The sequence below is a fragment of the Bombina bombina genome, chromosome 1 (genome assembly GCF_027579735.1).
Source record: "Bombina bombina isolate aBomBom1 chromosome 1, aBomBom1.pri, whole genome shotgun sequence".
Lineage (NCBI taxonomy): Eukaryota > Metazoa > Chordata > Amphibia > Anura > Bombinatoridae > Bombina > Bombina bombina.
In genome coordinates, this window is record NC_069499.1 from 28,150,742 (window position 1) to 28,164,444 (window position 13,703).

General features: G+C 39.0%; 1 protein-coding gene across 1 annotated transcript in view; it reads left to right on the top strand.

Moving 5' to 3' along the window:
* Positions 1-13,703, top strand: part of KCNH5 (potassium voltage-gated channel subfamily H member 5) — a 1,175,650-nt gene that overhangs the window by 438,089 nt on the left and 723,858 nt on the right. The window lies entirely within an intron of this gene.

The window sequence follows — 13,703 nt, forward strand, 5'->3', positions numbered from 1 at the left end:
AGTTGTTATGACGTCCTAATCCTGTCTTGAATAGAATGTGTTAGCTAATATAGGATGGATATTCGCCATTGGTAGATTTTCATATATGCTGAGTTGTACTAATTCTCACTACTATGAATATAGGTATATCACGATAGGGTGAGTACTAAATCTTTACATACATTGACATGCGTCTATGATATATAATAATAGGTTGGATATATTCAAGCTAATGTTATGAAATTCATCTGCCATATTTCGGCAGTTATATATGAAATTTCGGTGGTAAAGAATATCACTATAAGTTGTATTGTGTGTACATGTACTGATATCACTTGTTGGATTATTATGCCATTATTCGGCCAACAGTAAATTTCTCTCTTTATTGTGTAGTGCACATAAATAATGTCCGTTATTATTGTCCTTGTTGGATTTTCTACAGGTGACAATTAACTTATGTTCACCTTTGATTTCACTATTATTGTGTTATGTACAGTAGCACTTGTATTTAGTATATCTCTAGACTTTGTATGCTATTATTGAGTCAAGGTAAACATATTTAAGATGTGCTATACTGCACGAGCATGGGTTAAATACTGTTGCAGCGGTATCAATATTCTTTAGTAACTGTATCTCAGTTATCCCGTATGTGATTACAGTGTTACCATTTATCAAGTTTGTATGTTGTTATTCAGCCAGCAGTAGGTGTCTTAATGAGCTGGTATATGTTATCCAATATTCTTTGCTATTAGCCCTGTTAATTTAAAATCCACAGGTATTGGTTAGTTTGTATTCACCTTTTGTTTTATGTTCGATGTATCTATTGGGTTAAAAAAAAACAATATTGGATCAAAGAGAATTACCCTTACAGAATGTTATTAAGCACATAAAGAGGTTAATCACTGTTACAAGTAAATTTCTACTAATATCAGTTTTTAATAATATTGAATAACCATGAGTTTTATTACTCTTTTAGCATATAGATTGCAGTGAGAGCAATAGCGCTTGTGCACCGTATAACTGCCGAAATTCCCTATTTTTATTCGGCCAAACAAATAGTTTGTAGATTTTACAGGCGTCAGTTAGTAAGTATTGGAGACCAAACGCCCCCTGCTACTATGCGTTACACTGATGATTATTACTAAGTTACCGCCTAAATATCCCCTATATCATATCGTTATAATATTGTGATTTGGCATTATATTTATAGAGGTTCAATCTTAACATTTAAAGTATTAAAAAAGCATCCTCCACACTGTACTGACGCATTTCGACCTTTCCGGGCTTTTTCAAAGGCAGCGAGCCGCCCGGTGTGTGCATATTTATGTGTTCCGTTATCCGGAAGTGTAGCCTCCTCAATGTTAACAATGGCTATTTCACTCAACTTGACTGATCATAGTCTAAAGGTGGTGTATACCTATTGATATAAATTTAAGTTTCAATACAGTTAGATGGTTCTTTTTAATGTCATAGATTATGATTAGGTATAGTTATAAAAGTTTTTGTATGATTATATAGCAGATCATTGAATCATGTACGTTCTTTTTCAATTTGTCTGTTCATTTTGATCTCTACTTTGTCAGAGATGATAATAGTTGGTAAGAGTTGTCCCTAATATTTCAGCTAGTTTAAATAGATTCCCAGTATAGGGTACTACACAAAAGTTGATAATTATTATTTATAGTGACTTTTATGGTTATCTATTTAGTGATCTATGTTAATATGATTTTATGTATTGATATTCAGTGCTTTGGGTTGCTATATATAATTTATATTTTTGTTTTATCTATGTTTGTTATTACTCTTGTGGTATATACAATTATAATGTTGGTGTTTCATTTTACTATCACGTTAGTTGTGTGATCAATAAGGTGAAGATTCTTGTATTAAATTATGTGTAATACTTGTCATGTGTATTAAATACAAATAAGTTCTAGCGTGTCTAAATTGTGTGGAAAAATAAAAATAGTAATAAAAATAATAATAAATAAATTGACAGTGAAAGGTGAAAATAAAATAAAAATAGATGTGATTGTCATATTTCAATAAATGGTGCATTTCATTGTGAAATGTGTTATCTACTGGTGTGTAATGTCCCTAGTGATATATGTTCTAAGTTGTTCCATTCATTAATCAAGTAGGTGTCTTGTGGTTAGCAAGAAAGTTTATGGTGCAGTCATTTCGTGGTGTGTGTGTTAAATTTTGGATAGTGGATAAGAGATTATAATATAAATACCCTATGTTTTCATATTATCATGTTGATATTATTATTAAGTTTATTCAATTATACAAGAAATGAATTCCTTTTATAAACCAATAACCAGTATTTCACTGTAAACAAATATAATAGTTGTTTTGCTCGTTCATACCCTTGGGGAAAACAGTGTTAAGTAGGTAAATCCATCTACTCTCTGCTTTTAGAAGTGCTGATTCTAAATCTCCTCCTCTAATTCCTAAACTAACTTTTTCCACGCCCCAACACTGTAGTTCAGCTTTATTTGAATGATAATATTTCAAGAAATGCATGGCTACACTTCTGAGTGTTTTGCCTTTTTATAAATCCGTACAGGTACTTTTGTCTTTATTTTAGCTAGGTAGTTATTAAATAGTTAATAACTATTTAATAGCTATTGTACCTAGTTAAAATAAATACAAACTTGCCTGTAAAATAAAAATAAACCATAAGCTACCTACAATGTAACTATTAGTTATATTGTAGCTATCTTAGGGTTTATTTTACAGGTAAGTATTTAGTTTTAAATAGGAATAATTTAGTTAATTATAGTAATTTTATTTAGATTTATTTAAATTATATTTAGGTTAGGGGGTGTTAGGGTTAGGATTAGATTTAGATTTAGGGGTTAATAACTTTAATATAGTGGCAGTGACGTTGGGGCGACAGATTAGGGGTTAATAAGTGTAGATAGGTTGCTGCGACATTGGGGGCGGCAGATTAGGGGTTAATAAATATAATGTAGGTGTCGACGATGTTGGGGGCAGCATATTAGGGGTTCCTTAAGTATAATGTAGGTGGCGGCAGTGTCCGGAGAGGCAGATTAGGGGTTAGTAATATAATGTAGGTGTCGGCGATGTCGGGGGCGTCAGATTAGGGGTTAATAAGTGTAAGATTAGGGGTGTTTAGACTCGGGGTTCATGTTAGGGTGTTAGGTGTAGACATAAATGTATTTTCCCCATAGGAATCAATGGGGCTGCGTTAGGAGCTTTACACTGCTTTTTTGCAGGTGTTAGGTTTTTTTTGAGCCGGCTCTCCTCCATTGATTCCTATGGGGAAATCGTGCATGAGCACGTTCAACCAGCTCACCGCTAACGTTAGCAGCACTGGTATGGAGGTGAGATGTGGAGCAAAATTTTGCTCTACGATCACTTTTTTGCGGTTAACGCCGGGTTTATAAACCCGTAATACCAGCGCTGTCTGTAAGTGAGCGGTGAGCATAAACTGCTCGTTAGCACCGAACAGCTACTAAAGCAAAACTCGTAATCTAGCTGAATATCTTTTTGAATCTGTATTTCTTGTATCTCTATATTCCAGTGAGGGTGGGAGAGAGAGAGCTCAGCCCATTTAAAAGTGTGTTCCTGCAGCTGTTTTGAATACAAGTAATTCTTACTAACTGCTTCCCGGAGTCCCTTTAAGGAGATACTAAAAATGATTTTCATTTCATGAAGTTATTTATATAGAACCATATTGTTCTGCACAATTAATTTGAGTCATTACTGCGTGGTATCCTCTGTTACTGTGATCTATTCAGGGAGAAGAAAAAAAAATCAAGTGAAATTCAAAAGCTTAATGAGCTTTTAAAGATTTAAAATGGGTTAACATATCCCTGATTTTTTCAGTTTGCCTCAGTTCATCAATCACAGTGACAGTTTTTTTGCTTTTACACCGGAGTACCAGACTGCAACCTATCTTTTATAAACTAATTACGTTATCCATATAAAAACAATGATCACGGTTAATGCTTTGTGCGCAAAAATGCTGAGCTGTGAAACCGGCGAGAATAGGCTGCTCTCTATCTTGTTGGAGCAAGGAAATGATTTGAAAGCCTTTAGCATAGTGCTGAATGTGCAAGCGAAGCTTTCTCATTAAATTTAGGTTTTGTCCGTCCTGTTTTACAGTTCATTGGGTCAAAATCCAGGAAAATTCTAGTTCGTCTCACTTGTTATATGTTTAAATAGAGCTAAAGAGACACCTGGGCTTTAAAGATGGATGTAAGATGATCTATGGCTTTGTTCTGTTTAATTCTGCTTGACTTTACACTTTTATGGGAAGGTAAACGGCATCTTGTCTTTCTAGAAATAGGAGTTTATGCCAGAGATAATGGCTTTTTTGTTTGTATCAATAGCAGGTACAAGAAAGATGCATTAAGTGTTATTATAACGCGTATAGTTTGTGAAAGTCCCACAATGCACTGCAGGGCTCGTGCTATTATCAGTTTTGTGATTTAGTATTTATCCTGAAATATTATCAGTGACTTGATTCTCAGGTATTTGTTCCCAAGAGTCAAATCACTGCCTCTGTCTCACAGAGCATGCACCCCTTAAAGAGACACAACGATAACATTAAAGGGAAATTAAACACAACGGGGCCCATTTAACAAGCTCAGTAAGGAGCTTGTGGGCCCGTGTTTCTGGCGAGTCTTCAGACTCGCCAGAAACACAAGTTATGAAGCAGCGGTTTAAAGACCGCTGCTCCATAAACCTGTCCGCCTGCTCTGAGCATTGGCCGAGAGTCAGCAGGGGGCGGCGTTGCGCCAGCAGCTCTTGTGAGCTGCTGGTGCAATGCTGAATACGGCGAGCGTATTGCTTTCCGCATTTAGCGAGGTCTTGCGGACCTGATCCGCACTGTCGGATCAGGTCCGCAAGACCTTTGGTAAATAGGGGCCAACATGTTTCTTTTATTCTATTGTTTAAAAACAACTTTATAATTTTCTTCTATTATGAAGTTTTCTTCATTCTCTCGGTATCTTTTGTTGAAAAGCTGGGACGTAAGCTTAGGAGCCGGCCCAGTTCTGGAGCACTATATGGCAGAAGTTTTGCAAGAATGTTATCCATTCGCAAGAGCACTAGAGGGCAGCACTATTTCCTGCTATGTAGTGCTGCAGAAGACTACCTAGGTATCTCTTCAGCACAGAATATCATAGGAACAAAGCAAATTTGATAATAGAAGTAGACTGGAACCTTTTTTTTAAATTGTTATCTTCTGTCTGACTCACAAAAGAACATGTTTGGGGTTTATTTTTGGGGTTTGGTATCCTTTGTTGACAATCGTACCTATTTAGGCTCAGGGGCAGCAATGCACTACTGAGAGTTAGCAGGTGATTTGTGGCTACATATATGCCTCTTGTCACTGGCTCAACAGATGTGCTCAGCTAGCTCCCAGTAGTGCTGCTCTGGAGCTGACTTTATGTGTTTAACCCCTATGTAAATCAGCAACATTCTACACAGCTGATTTAAATGTGTTCCTAATTGGCCACAACAAAGCTTATCCGAAAGATCAATTACACCAAAGTATTCAAGAGGTGTATCCCTGAACTGCTCTTAACTTGCAAAACCTTGCAATTCTTTCTAAAAAAAAATCACAGAGTTAAAAATGTGTACATAGATTTCAGCATTAAATTGCCCCCTTACTTACTGAGGGCCAGATTACAAATTGAGTACAAAATATTGCTTTAGCAAAATCGATATTTGAGCTTCACTTAGTAATAACAGTGCATGCAAATGTGCACTGGTATTACAAGTTAGGTGCAATGCAAACGCAACCTCGATTTCACATTACACGGAAGATTAGCACTCACAAGAGCGCACTTCCATAGACTCCAATGGGAGCTGTCAGATACAGCATGAAAACTAGCGCAGGGGGTCATGCAGCGATGGCAGCAAATTTAAATATATGTATATGCTTATATACATATATATTTATGCGTTTATGAGTGTATATACATATATATTTATGTGTTTATAAGTGTATATACATATATATATATTTATGTGTTTATGAGTGTATATACATATATATATTTATGTGTTTATGAGTGTATATACAGATATATATTTATGTGTTTATGAGTATATATATTTATATATATATATATATATATATATATATATATATTTATGTGTTTATGAGTGTATATACAGATATATATTTATGTGTTTATGAGTGTATATACATATAAATTTATGCGTTTATGAGTGTATATACAAATAAATTTATGCGTTTATGAGTGTATATACATATATATTTATGTGTTTATGAGTGTATATGCATATATATTTTTGTGTTTGAGTGTATATATATATATATATATATTTATGTGTTTATGAGTGTATATACATATATATATTTATGTGTTTATGAGTGTATAGACATATATATTTATGTGTTTATGAGTGTATATACATATATATATTTATGTGTTTATGAGTGTAAATACATATATATTTATGTGTTTATGAGTGTATATGCATATATATTTATGTATTTATGAGTGTATATACATATATATTTATGTGTTTATGAGTGTATATGCATATATATTTATGTGTTTATGAGTGTATATACATAGATATTTATGCATTTATGAGTGTATATACATATATATTTATGTGTTTATGAGTGTATATGCATATATATTTATGTGTTTATGAGTGTATATGCATATATATTTGTGTTTATGAGTGTATATACATATATATTTATGTGTTTGAGTGTATATACATATATATATTTATGTGTTTATGAGTGTATAGACATATATATGTATGTGTTTATGAGTGTATATACATATATATTTATGTGTTTATGAGTGTATATACATGTATATTTATGTGTTTATGAGTGTATATACATATATATTTATGTGTTTATGAGTGTATATACATATATATTTATGTGTTTATGAGTGTATATACATATATATATATTTATGTGTTTATGAGTGTATATACATATATATATTTATGTGTTTATGAGTGTATATACACATATATATATATATATATATATATATATATATATTTATGTGTTTATGAGTGTATATACAGATATATTTATGTGTTTATAACTGTATATACATATATATATTTATGTGTTTATGAGTGTATATACATATATACAGGGAGTGCAGAATTATTAGGCAATTTCTATTTTTGAGGATTAATTTTATTATTGAACAACAACCATGTTCTCAATGAACCCAAAAAACTCATTAATATCAAAGCTGAATAGTTTTGGAAGTAGTTTTTAGTTTGTTTTTAGTTTTAGTTATTTTAGGGGGATATCTGTGTGTGCAGGTGACTATTACTGTGCATAATTATTAGGCAACTTAACAAAAAACAAATATATACCCATTTCAATTATTTATTTTTACCAGTGAAACCAATATAACATCTCAACATTCACAAATATACATTTCTGACATTCAAAAACAAAACAAAAACAAATCAGTGACCAATATAGCCACCTTTCTTTGCAAGGACACTCAAAAGCCTGCCATCCATGGATTCTGTCAGTGTTTTGATCTGTTCACCATCAACATTGCGTGCAGCAGCAACCACAGCCTCCCAGACACTGTTCAGAGAGGTGTACTGTTTTCCCTCCTTGTAAATCTCACATTTGATGATGGACCACAGGTTCTCAATGGGGTTCAGATCAGGTGAACAAGGAGGCCATGTCATTAGATTTTCTTCTTTTATACCCTTTCTTGCCAGCCACGCTGTGGAGTACTTGGACGCGTGTGATGGAGCATTGTCCTGCATGAAAATCATGTTTTTCTTGAAGGATGCAGACTTCTTCCTGTACCACTGCTTGAAGAAGGTGTCTTCCAGAAACTGTAGGACTGGGAGTTGAGCTTGACTCCATCCTCAACCCGAAAAGGCCCCACAAGCTCATCTTTGATGATACCAGCCCAAACCAGTACTCCACCTCCACCTTGCTGGCGTCTGAGTCGGACTGGAGCTCTCTGCCCTTTACCAATCCAGCCACGGGCCCATCCATCTGGCCCATCAAGACTCACTCTCATTTCATCAGTCCATAAAACCTTAGAAAAATCAGTCTTGAGATATTTCTTGGCCCAGTCTTGACGTTTCAGCTTGTGTGTCTTGTTCAGTGGTGGTCGTCTTTCAGCCTTTCTTACCTTGGCCATGTCTCTGAGTATTGCACACCTTGTGCTTTTGGGCACTCCAGTGATGTTGCAGCTCTGAAATATGGCCAAACTGGTGGCAAGTGGCATCTTGGCAGCTGCACGCTTGACTTTTCTCAGTTCATGGGCAGTTATTTTGCGCCTTGGTTTTTCCACACGCTTCTTGCGACCCTGTTGACTATTTTGAATGAAACGCTTGATTGTTCGATGATCACGCTTCAGAAGCTTTGCAATCTTAAGAGTGCTGCATCCCTCTGCAAGATATCTCACTATTTTTGACTTTTCTGAGACTGTCAAGTCCTTCTTTTGACCCATTTTGCCAAAGGAAAGGAAGTTGCCTAATAATTATGCACACCTGATATAGGGTGTTGATGTCATTAGACCACACCCCTTCTCATTACAGAGATGCACATCACCTAATATGCTTAATTGGTAGTAGGCTTTCGAGCCTATACAGCTTGGAGTAAGACAACATGCATAAAGAGGATGATGTGGTCAAAATACTCATTTGCCTAATAATTCTGCACTCCCTGTATATGTATGTGTTTATGAGTGTATAATTTGCATACAAAGAGAGAAGCGCTCTACCAGGAACGAACAACAGCTCAGTGGCTTGTTCTATGGCGATTTACCACCCGGAAGCAGCCTCTTTTAGACCAGTGTGCTTTTCACAGAGGAAAACTTTCCTGAAGTATATCAGTCTGATCCCGCCAAGTAAGGTCAGTCCAGCCCCGAAATACCAGGCAATTCTCCTCTGAACAAGGAACATGACAACCCCAGACGATCGTTTCGGCCTCCTATGGGCCTCGTCAGTGAGGTGCAGCCACATTCCTCTAAGCACACTGGGCAAGGAGTCCACGTCTGGTTTCCCCCATCACCCATAGGGAGACTTCCCCAGGGTCATAATAATTTGCATACAAAGAGAGAAGCGCTCTACCAGGAACGAACAACAGCTCAGTGCCTTGTTCTATGGCGATTTACCACCCGGAAGCAGCCTCTTTTAGACCAGTGTGCTTTTCACAGAGGAAAACTTTCCTGAAGTATATCAGTCTGATCCCGCCAAGTAAGGTCAGTCCAGCCCCGAAATACCAGGCAATTCTCCTCTGAACAAGGAACATGACAACCCCAGACGATCGTTTCGGCCTCCTATGGGCCTCGTCAGTGAGGTGCAGCCACATTCCTCTAAGCACACTGGGCAAGGAGTCCACGTCTGGTTTCCCCCATCACCCATAGGGAGACTTCCCCAGGGTCATAATAATTTGCATACAAAGAGAGAAGCGCTCTACCAGGAACGAACAACAGCTCAGTGGCTTGTTCTATGGCGATTTACCACCCGGAAGCAGCCTCTTTTAGACCAGTGTGCTTTTCACAGAGGAAAACTTTCCTGAAGTATATCAGTCTGATCCCGCCAAGTAAGGTCAGTCCAGCCCCGAAATACCAGGCAATTCTCCTCTGCACAAGGAACATGACAACCCCAGACGATCGTTTCGGCCTCCTATGGGCCTCGTCAGTGAGGTGCAGCCACATTCCTCTAAGCACACTGGGCAAGGAGTCCACGTCTGGTTTCCCCCATCACCCATAGGGAGACTTCCCCAGGGTCATAATAATTTGCATACAAAGAGAGAAGTGCTCTACCAGGAACGAACAACAGCTCAGTGGCTTGTTCTATGGCGATTTACCACCCAGAAGCAGCCTCTTTTAGACCAGTGTGCTTTTCACAGAGGAAAACTTTCCTGAAGTATATCAGTCTGATCCCGCCAAATAAGGTCAGTCCAGCCCCGAAATACCAGGCAATTCTCCTCTGAACAAGGAACATGACAACCCCAGACAATCGTTTCGGCCTCCTATGGGCCTTGTCAGTGAGGTGCAGCCACATTCCTCTAAGCACACTGGGCAAGGAGTCCACGTCTGGTTTCCCCCATCACCCATAGGGAGACTTCCCCAGGGTCATAATAATTTGCATACAAAGAGAGAAGCGCTCTACCAGGAACGAACAACAGCTCAGTGGCTTGTTCTATGGCGATTTACCACCCGGAAGCAGCCTCTTTTAGACCAGTGTGCTTTTCACAGAGGAAAACTTTCCTGAAGTATATCAGTCTGATCCCGCCAAGTAAGGTCAGTCCAGCCCCGAAATACCAGGCAATTCTCCTCTGAACAAGGAACATGACAACCCCAGACGATCGTTTCGGCCTCCTATGGGCCTCGTCAGTGAGGTGCAGCCACATTCCTCTAAGCACACTGGGCAAGGAGTCCACGTCTGGTTTCCCCCATCACCCATAGGGAGACTTCCCCAGGGTCATAATAATTTGCATACAAAGAGAGAAGCGCTCTACCAGGAATGAACAACAGCTCAGTGGCTTGTTCTATGGCGATTTACCACCCGGAAGCAGCCTCTTTTAGACCAGTGTGCTTTTCACAGAGGAAAACTTTCCTGAAGTATATCAGTCTGATCCCGCCAAGTAAGGTCAGTCCAGCCCCGAAATACCAGGCAATTCTCCTCTGAACAAGGAACATGACAACCCCAGACGATCGTTTCGGCCTCCTATGGGCCTCATCAGTGAGGTGCAGCCACATTCCTCTAAGCACACTGGGCAAGGAGTCCACGTCTGGTGTCCCCCATCACCCATAGGGAGACTTCCCCAGGGTCATAATAATTTGCATACAAAGAGAGAAGCGATCTACCAGGAACGAACAACAGCTCAGTGGCTTGTTCTATGGCGATTTACCACCCGGAAGCAGCCTCTTTTAGACCAGTGTGCTTTTCACAGAGGAAAACTTTCCTGAAGTATATCAGTCTGATCCCACCAAGTAAGGTCAGTCCAGCCCCGAAATACCAGGCAATTCTCCTCTGAACAAGGAACATGACAACCCCAGACAATCGTTTCGGCCTCCTATGGGCCTCGTCAGTGAGGTGCAGCCACATTCCTCTAAGCACACTGGGCAAGGAGTCCACGTCTGGTTTCCCCCATCACCCATAGGGAGACTTCCCCAGGGTCATAATAATTTGCATACAAAGAGAGAAGCGCTCTACCAGGAACGAACAACAGCTCAGTGGCTTGTTCTATGGCGATTTACCACCCGGAAGCAGCCTCTTTTAGACCAGTGTGCTTTTCACAGAGGAAAACTTTCCTGAAGTATATCAGTCTGATCCCGCCAAGTAAGGTCAGTCCAGCCCCGAAATACCAGGCAATTCTCCTCTGAACAAGGAACATGACAACCCCAGACGATCGTTTCTGCCTCCTATGGGCCTCGTCAGTGAGGTGCAGCCACATTCCTCTAAGCACACTGGGCAAGGAGTCCACGTCTGGTTTCCCCCATCACCCATAGGGAGACTTCCCCAGGGTCATAATAATTTGCATACAAAGAGAGAAGCGCTCTACCAGGAACGAACAACAGCTCAGTGGCTTATTCTATGGCGATTTACCACCCGGAAGCAGCCTCTTTTAGACCAGTGTGCTTTTCACAGAGGAAAACTTTCCTGAAGTATATCAGTCTGATCCCGCCAAGTAAGGTCAGTCAAGCCCCGAAATACCAGGCAATTCTCCTCTGAACAAGGAACATGACAACCCCAGACGATCGTTTCGGCCTCCTATGGGCCTCGTCAGTGAGGTGCAGCCACATTCCTCTAAGCACACTGGGCAAGGAGTCCACGTCTGGTGTCCCCCATCACCCATAGGGAGACTTCCCCAGGGTCATAATAATTTGCATACAAAGAGAGAAGCGCTCTACCAGGAACGAACAACAGCTCAGTGGCTTGTTCTATGGCGATTTACCACCCGGAAGCAGCCTCTTTTAGACCAGTGTGCTTTTCACAGAGGAAAACTTTCCTGAAGTATATCAGTCTGATCCCGCCAAGTAAGGTCAGTCCAGCCCCGAAATACCAGGCAATTCTCCTCTGAACAAGGAACATGACAACCCCAGACGATCGTTTCGGCCTCCTATGGGCCTCGTCAGTGAGGTGCAGCCACATTCCTCTAAGCACACTGGGCAAGGAGTCCACGTCTGGTTTCCCCCATCACCCATAGGGAGACTTCCCCAGGGTCATAATAATTTGCATACAAAGAGAGAAGCGCTCTACCAGGAACGAACAACAGCTCAGTGGCTTGTTCTATGGCGATTTATGTATATGAGTGTATATACATATATATTTATGTGTTTATGAGTGTATATACATATATATATATATATTTATGTGTTTATGAGTGTATATACAGATATATTTATGTGTTTATGAGTGTATATACATATATATTTATGTGTTTATGAGTGTATATACATATATATGTATGTGTTTATGAGTGTATATACACATATTTATTTTAAAGAAGTCAGGTCCTGTGTCCTTGCATTTTGTTGTAAGGTTTTACATTGAAACGATTTCATTTCTAAAGGAAACTACTACAGTGGAGCTTTTTTTCCTGAACGCAAAATCGTGTATATTTAAGTTTCATCTTAACCAATATATAAACTTAAAGCACTACAGACGACTGGGTGTAAATACAGAGAGCATCACAACCAGTATCAGGGGAATATTAAAAACTACACTACACTGTATTTTGGGGGCATTTGGGAGATATTTTGAAAGTTAAACAGAGATCTGATCTGTGGTTAATTTTCTGAATGCTAATTGCTACTGCAAGCTTGCGATAGCCATGACCAGCCACTTGTAATGGCTGGTTATTTATGGCATGCCTGAATTTGCGTGTTTGCAGGCACACAATAAATTAGCACTCCACTTGTAATGTAGCCCTGAGTGTTGAATTTCCTTTAGTTTAAGTCACTTAAATGTATATGCAAACACAAAAAATATTTCTAATTGCACTGTAATATGCAGAATACAGGATACGAAGACTACATTAGATTGTATTTGTCTTTTTTTTCAGCAAGAAATGCAGATAACACCCTAATCTAGATTTCACTTTATAAACATTTATGCCATGTTAGTGCTACACTTTTTTTTAAACATTCTGAGTAAATGTACACATATTAGCAGTATAAATCAAAGCACAGAAAATTATGTTTTTTAACCCCCACGACTGCCAGACACTACAGAAAGCCTACTCTAGCACACAAGGGGTTAAGTGATGCTGTATGAGATCTGTGAGTTGGGGAAATACAAAGCATTACCATGGTGCGCATATTGGGGCATATTTAAGAAAATGCGAGCAGACATGATCGGATATTGCGGATCATGTCCGCTGTACATCGATAAATGCCGACAACATACGCTCTCGGCATTTATCATTTCACCAGCAGTTCTTGTGAACTGCTGGTGCAATGCCGCCCCCTGCAGATTCACGGCCAATAATCCGCTAGCAGGGGGTGTCAATCAACCCGATCGTATTGGATCAACTTGATTTCTGGCGATGTCTGTCCGGCGCCTCAGAGCAGGCGGACAGGTTATGGAGCAGCGGTCTTTAGACCGCTGCTTCATAACTTGTGTTTCTGGTGAGCCTGAAGGATCGCCAGAAACACGGGGCATCAAGCTCCATACAGAACTTGATAAATATGCCCCATTGTCTATTTATAAGCAATACCCAGTGTTGTGAGGTTAGTAAAGGGCAG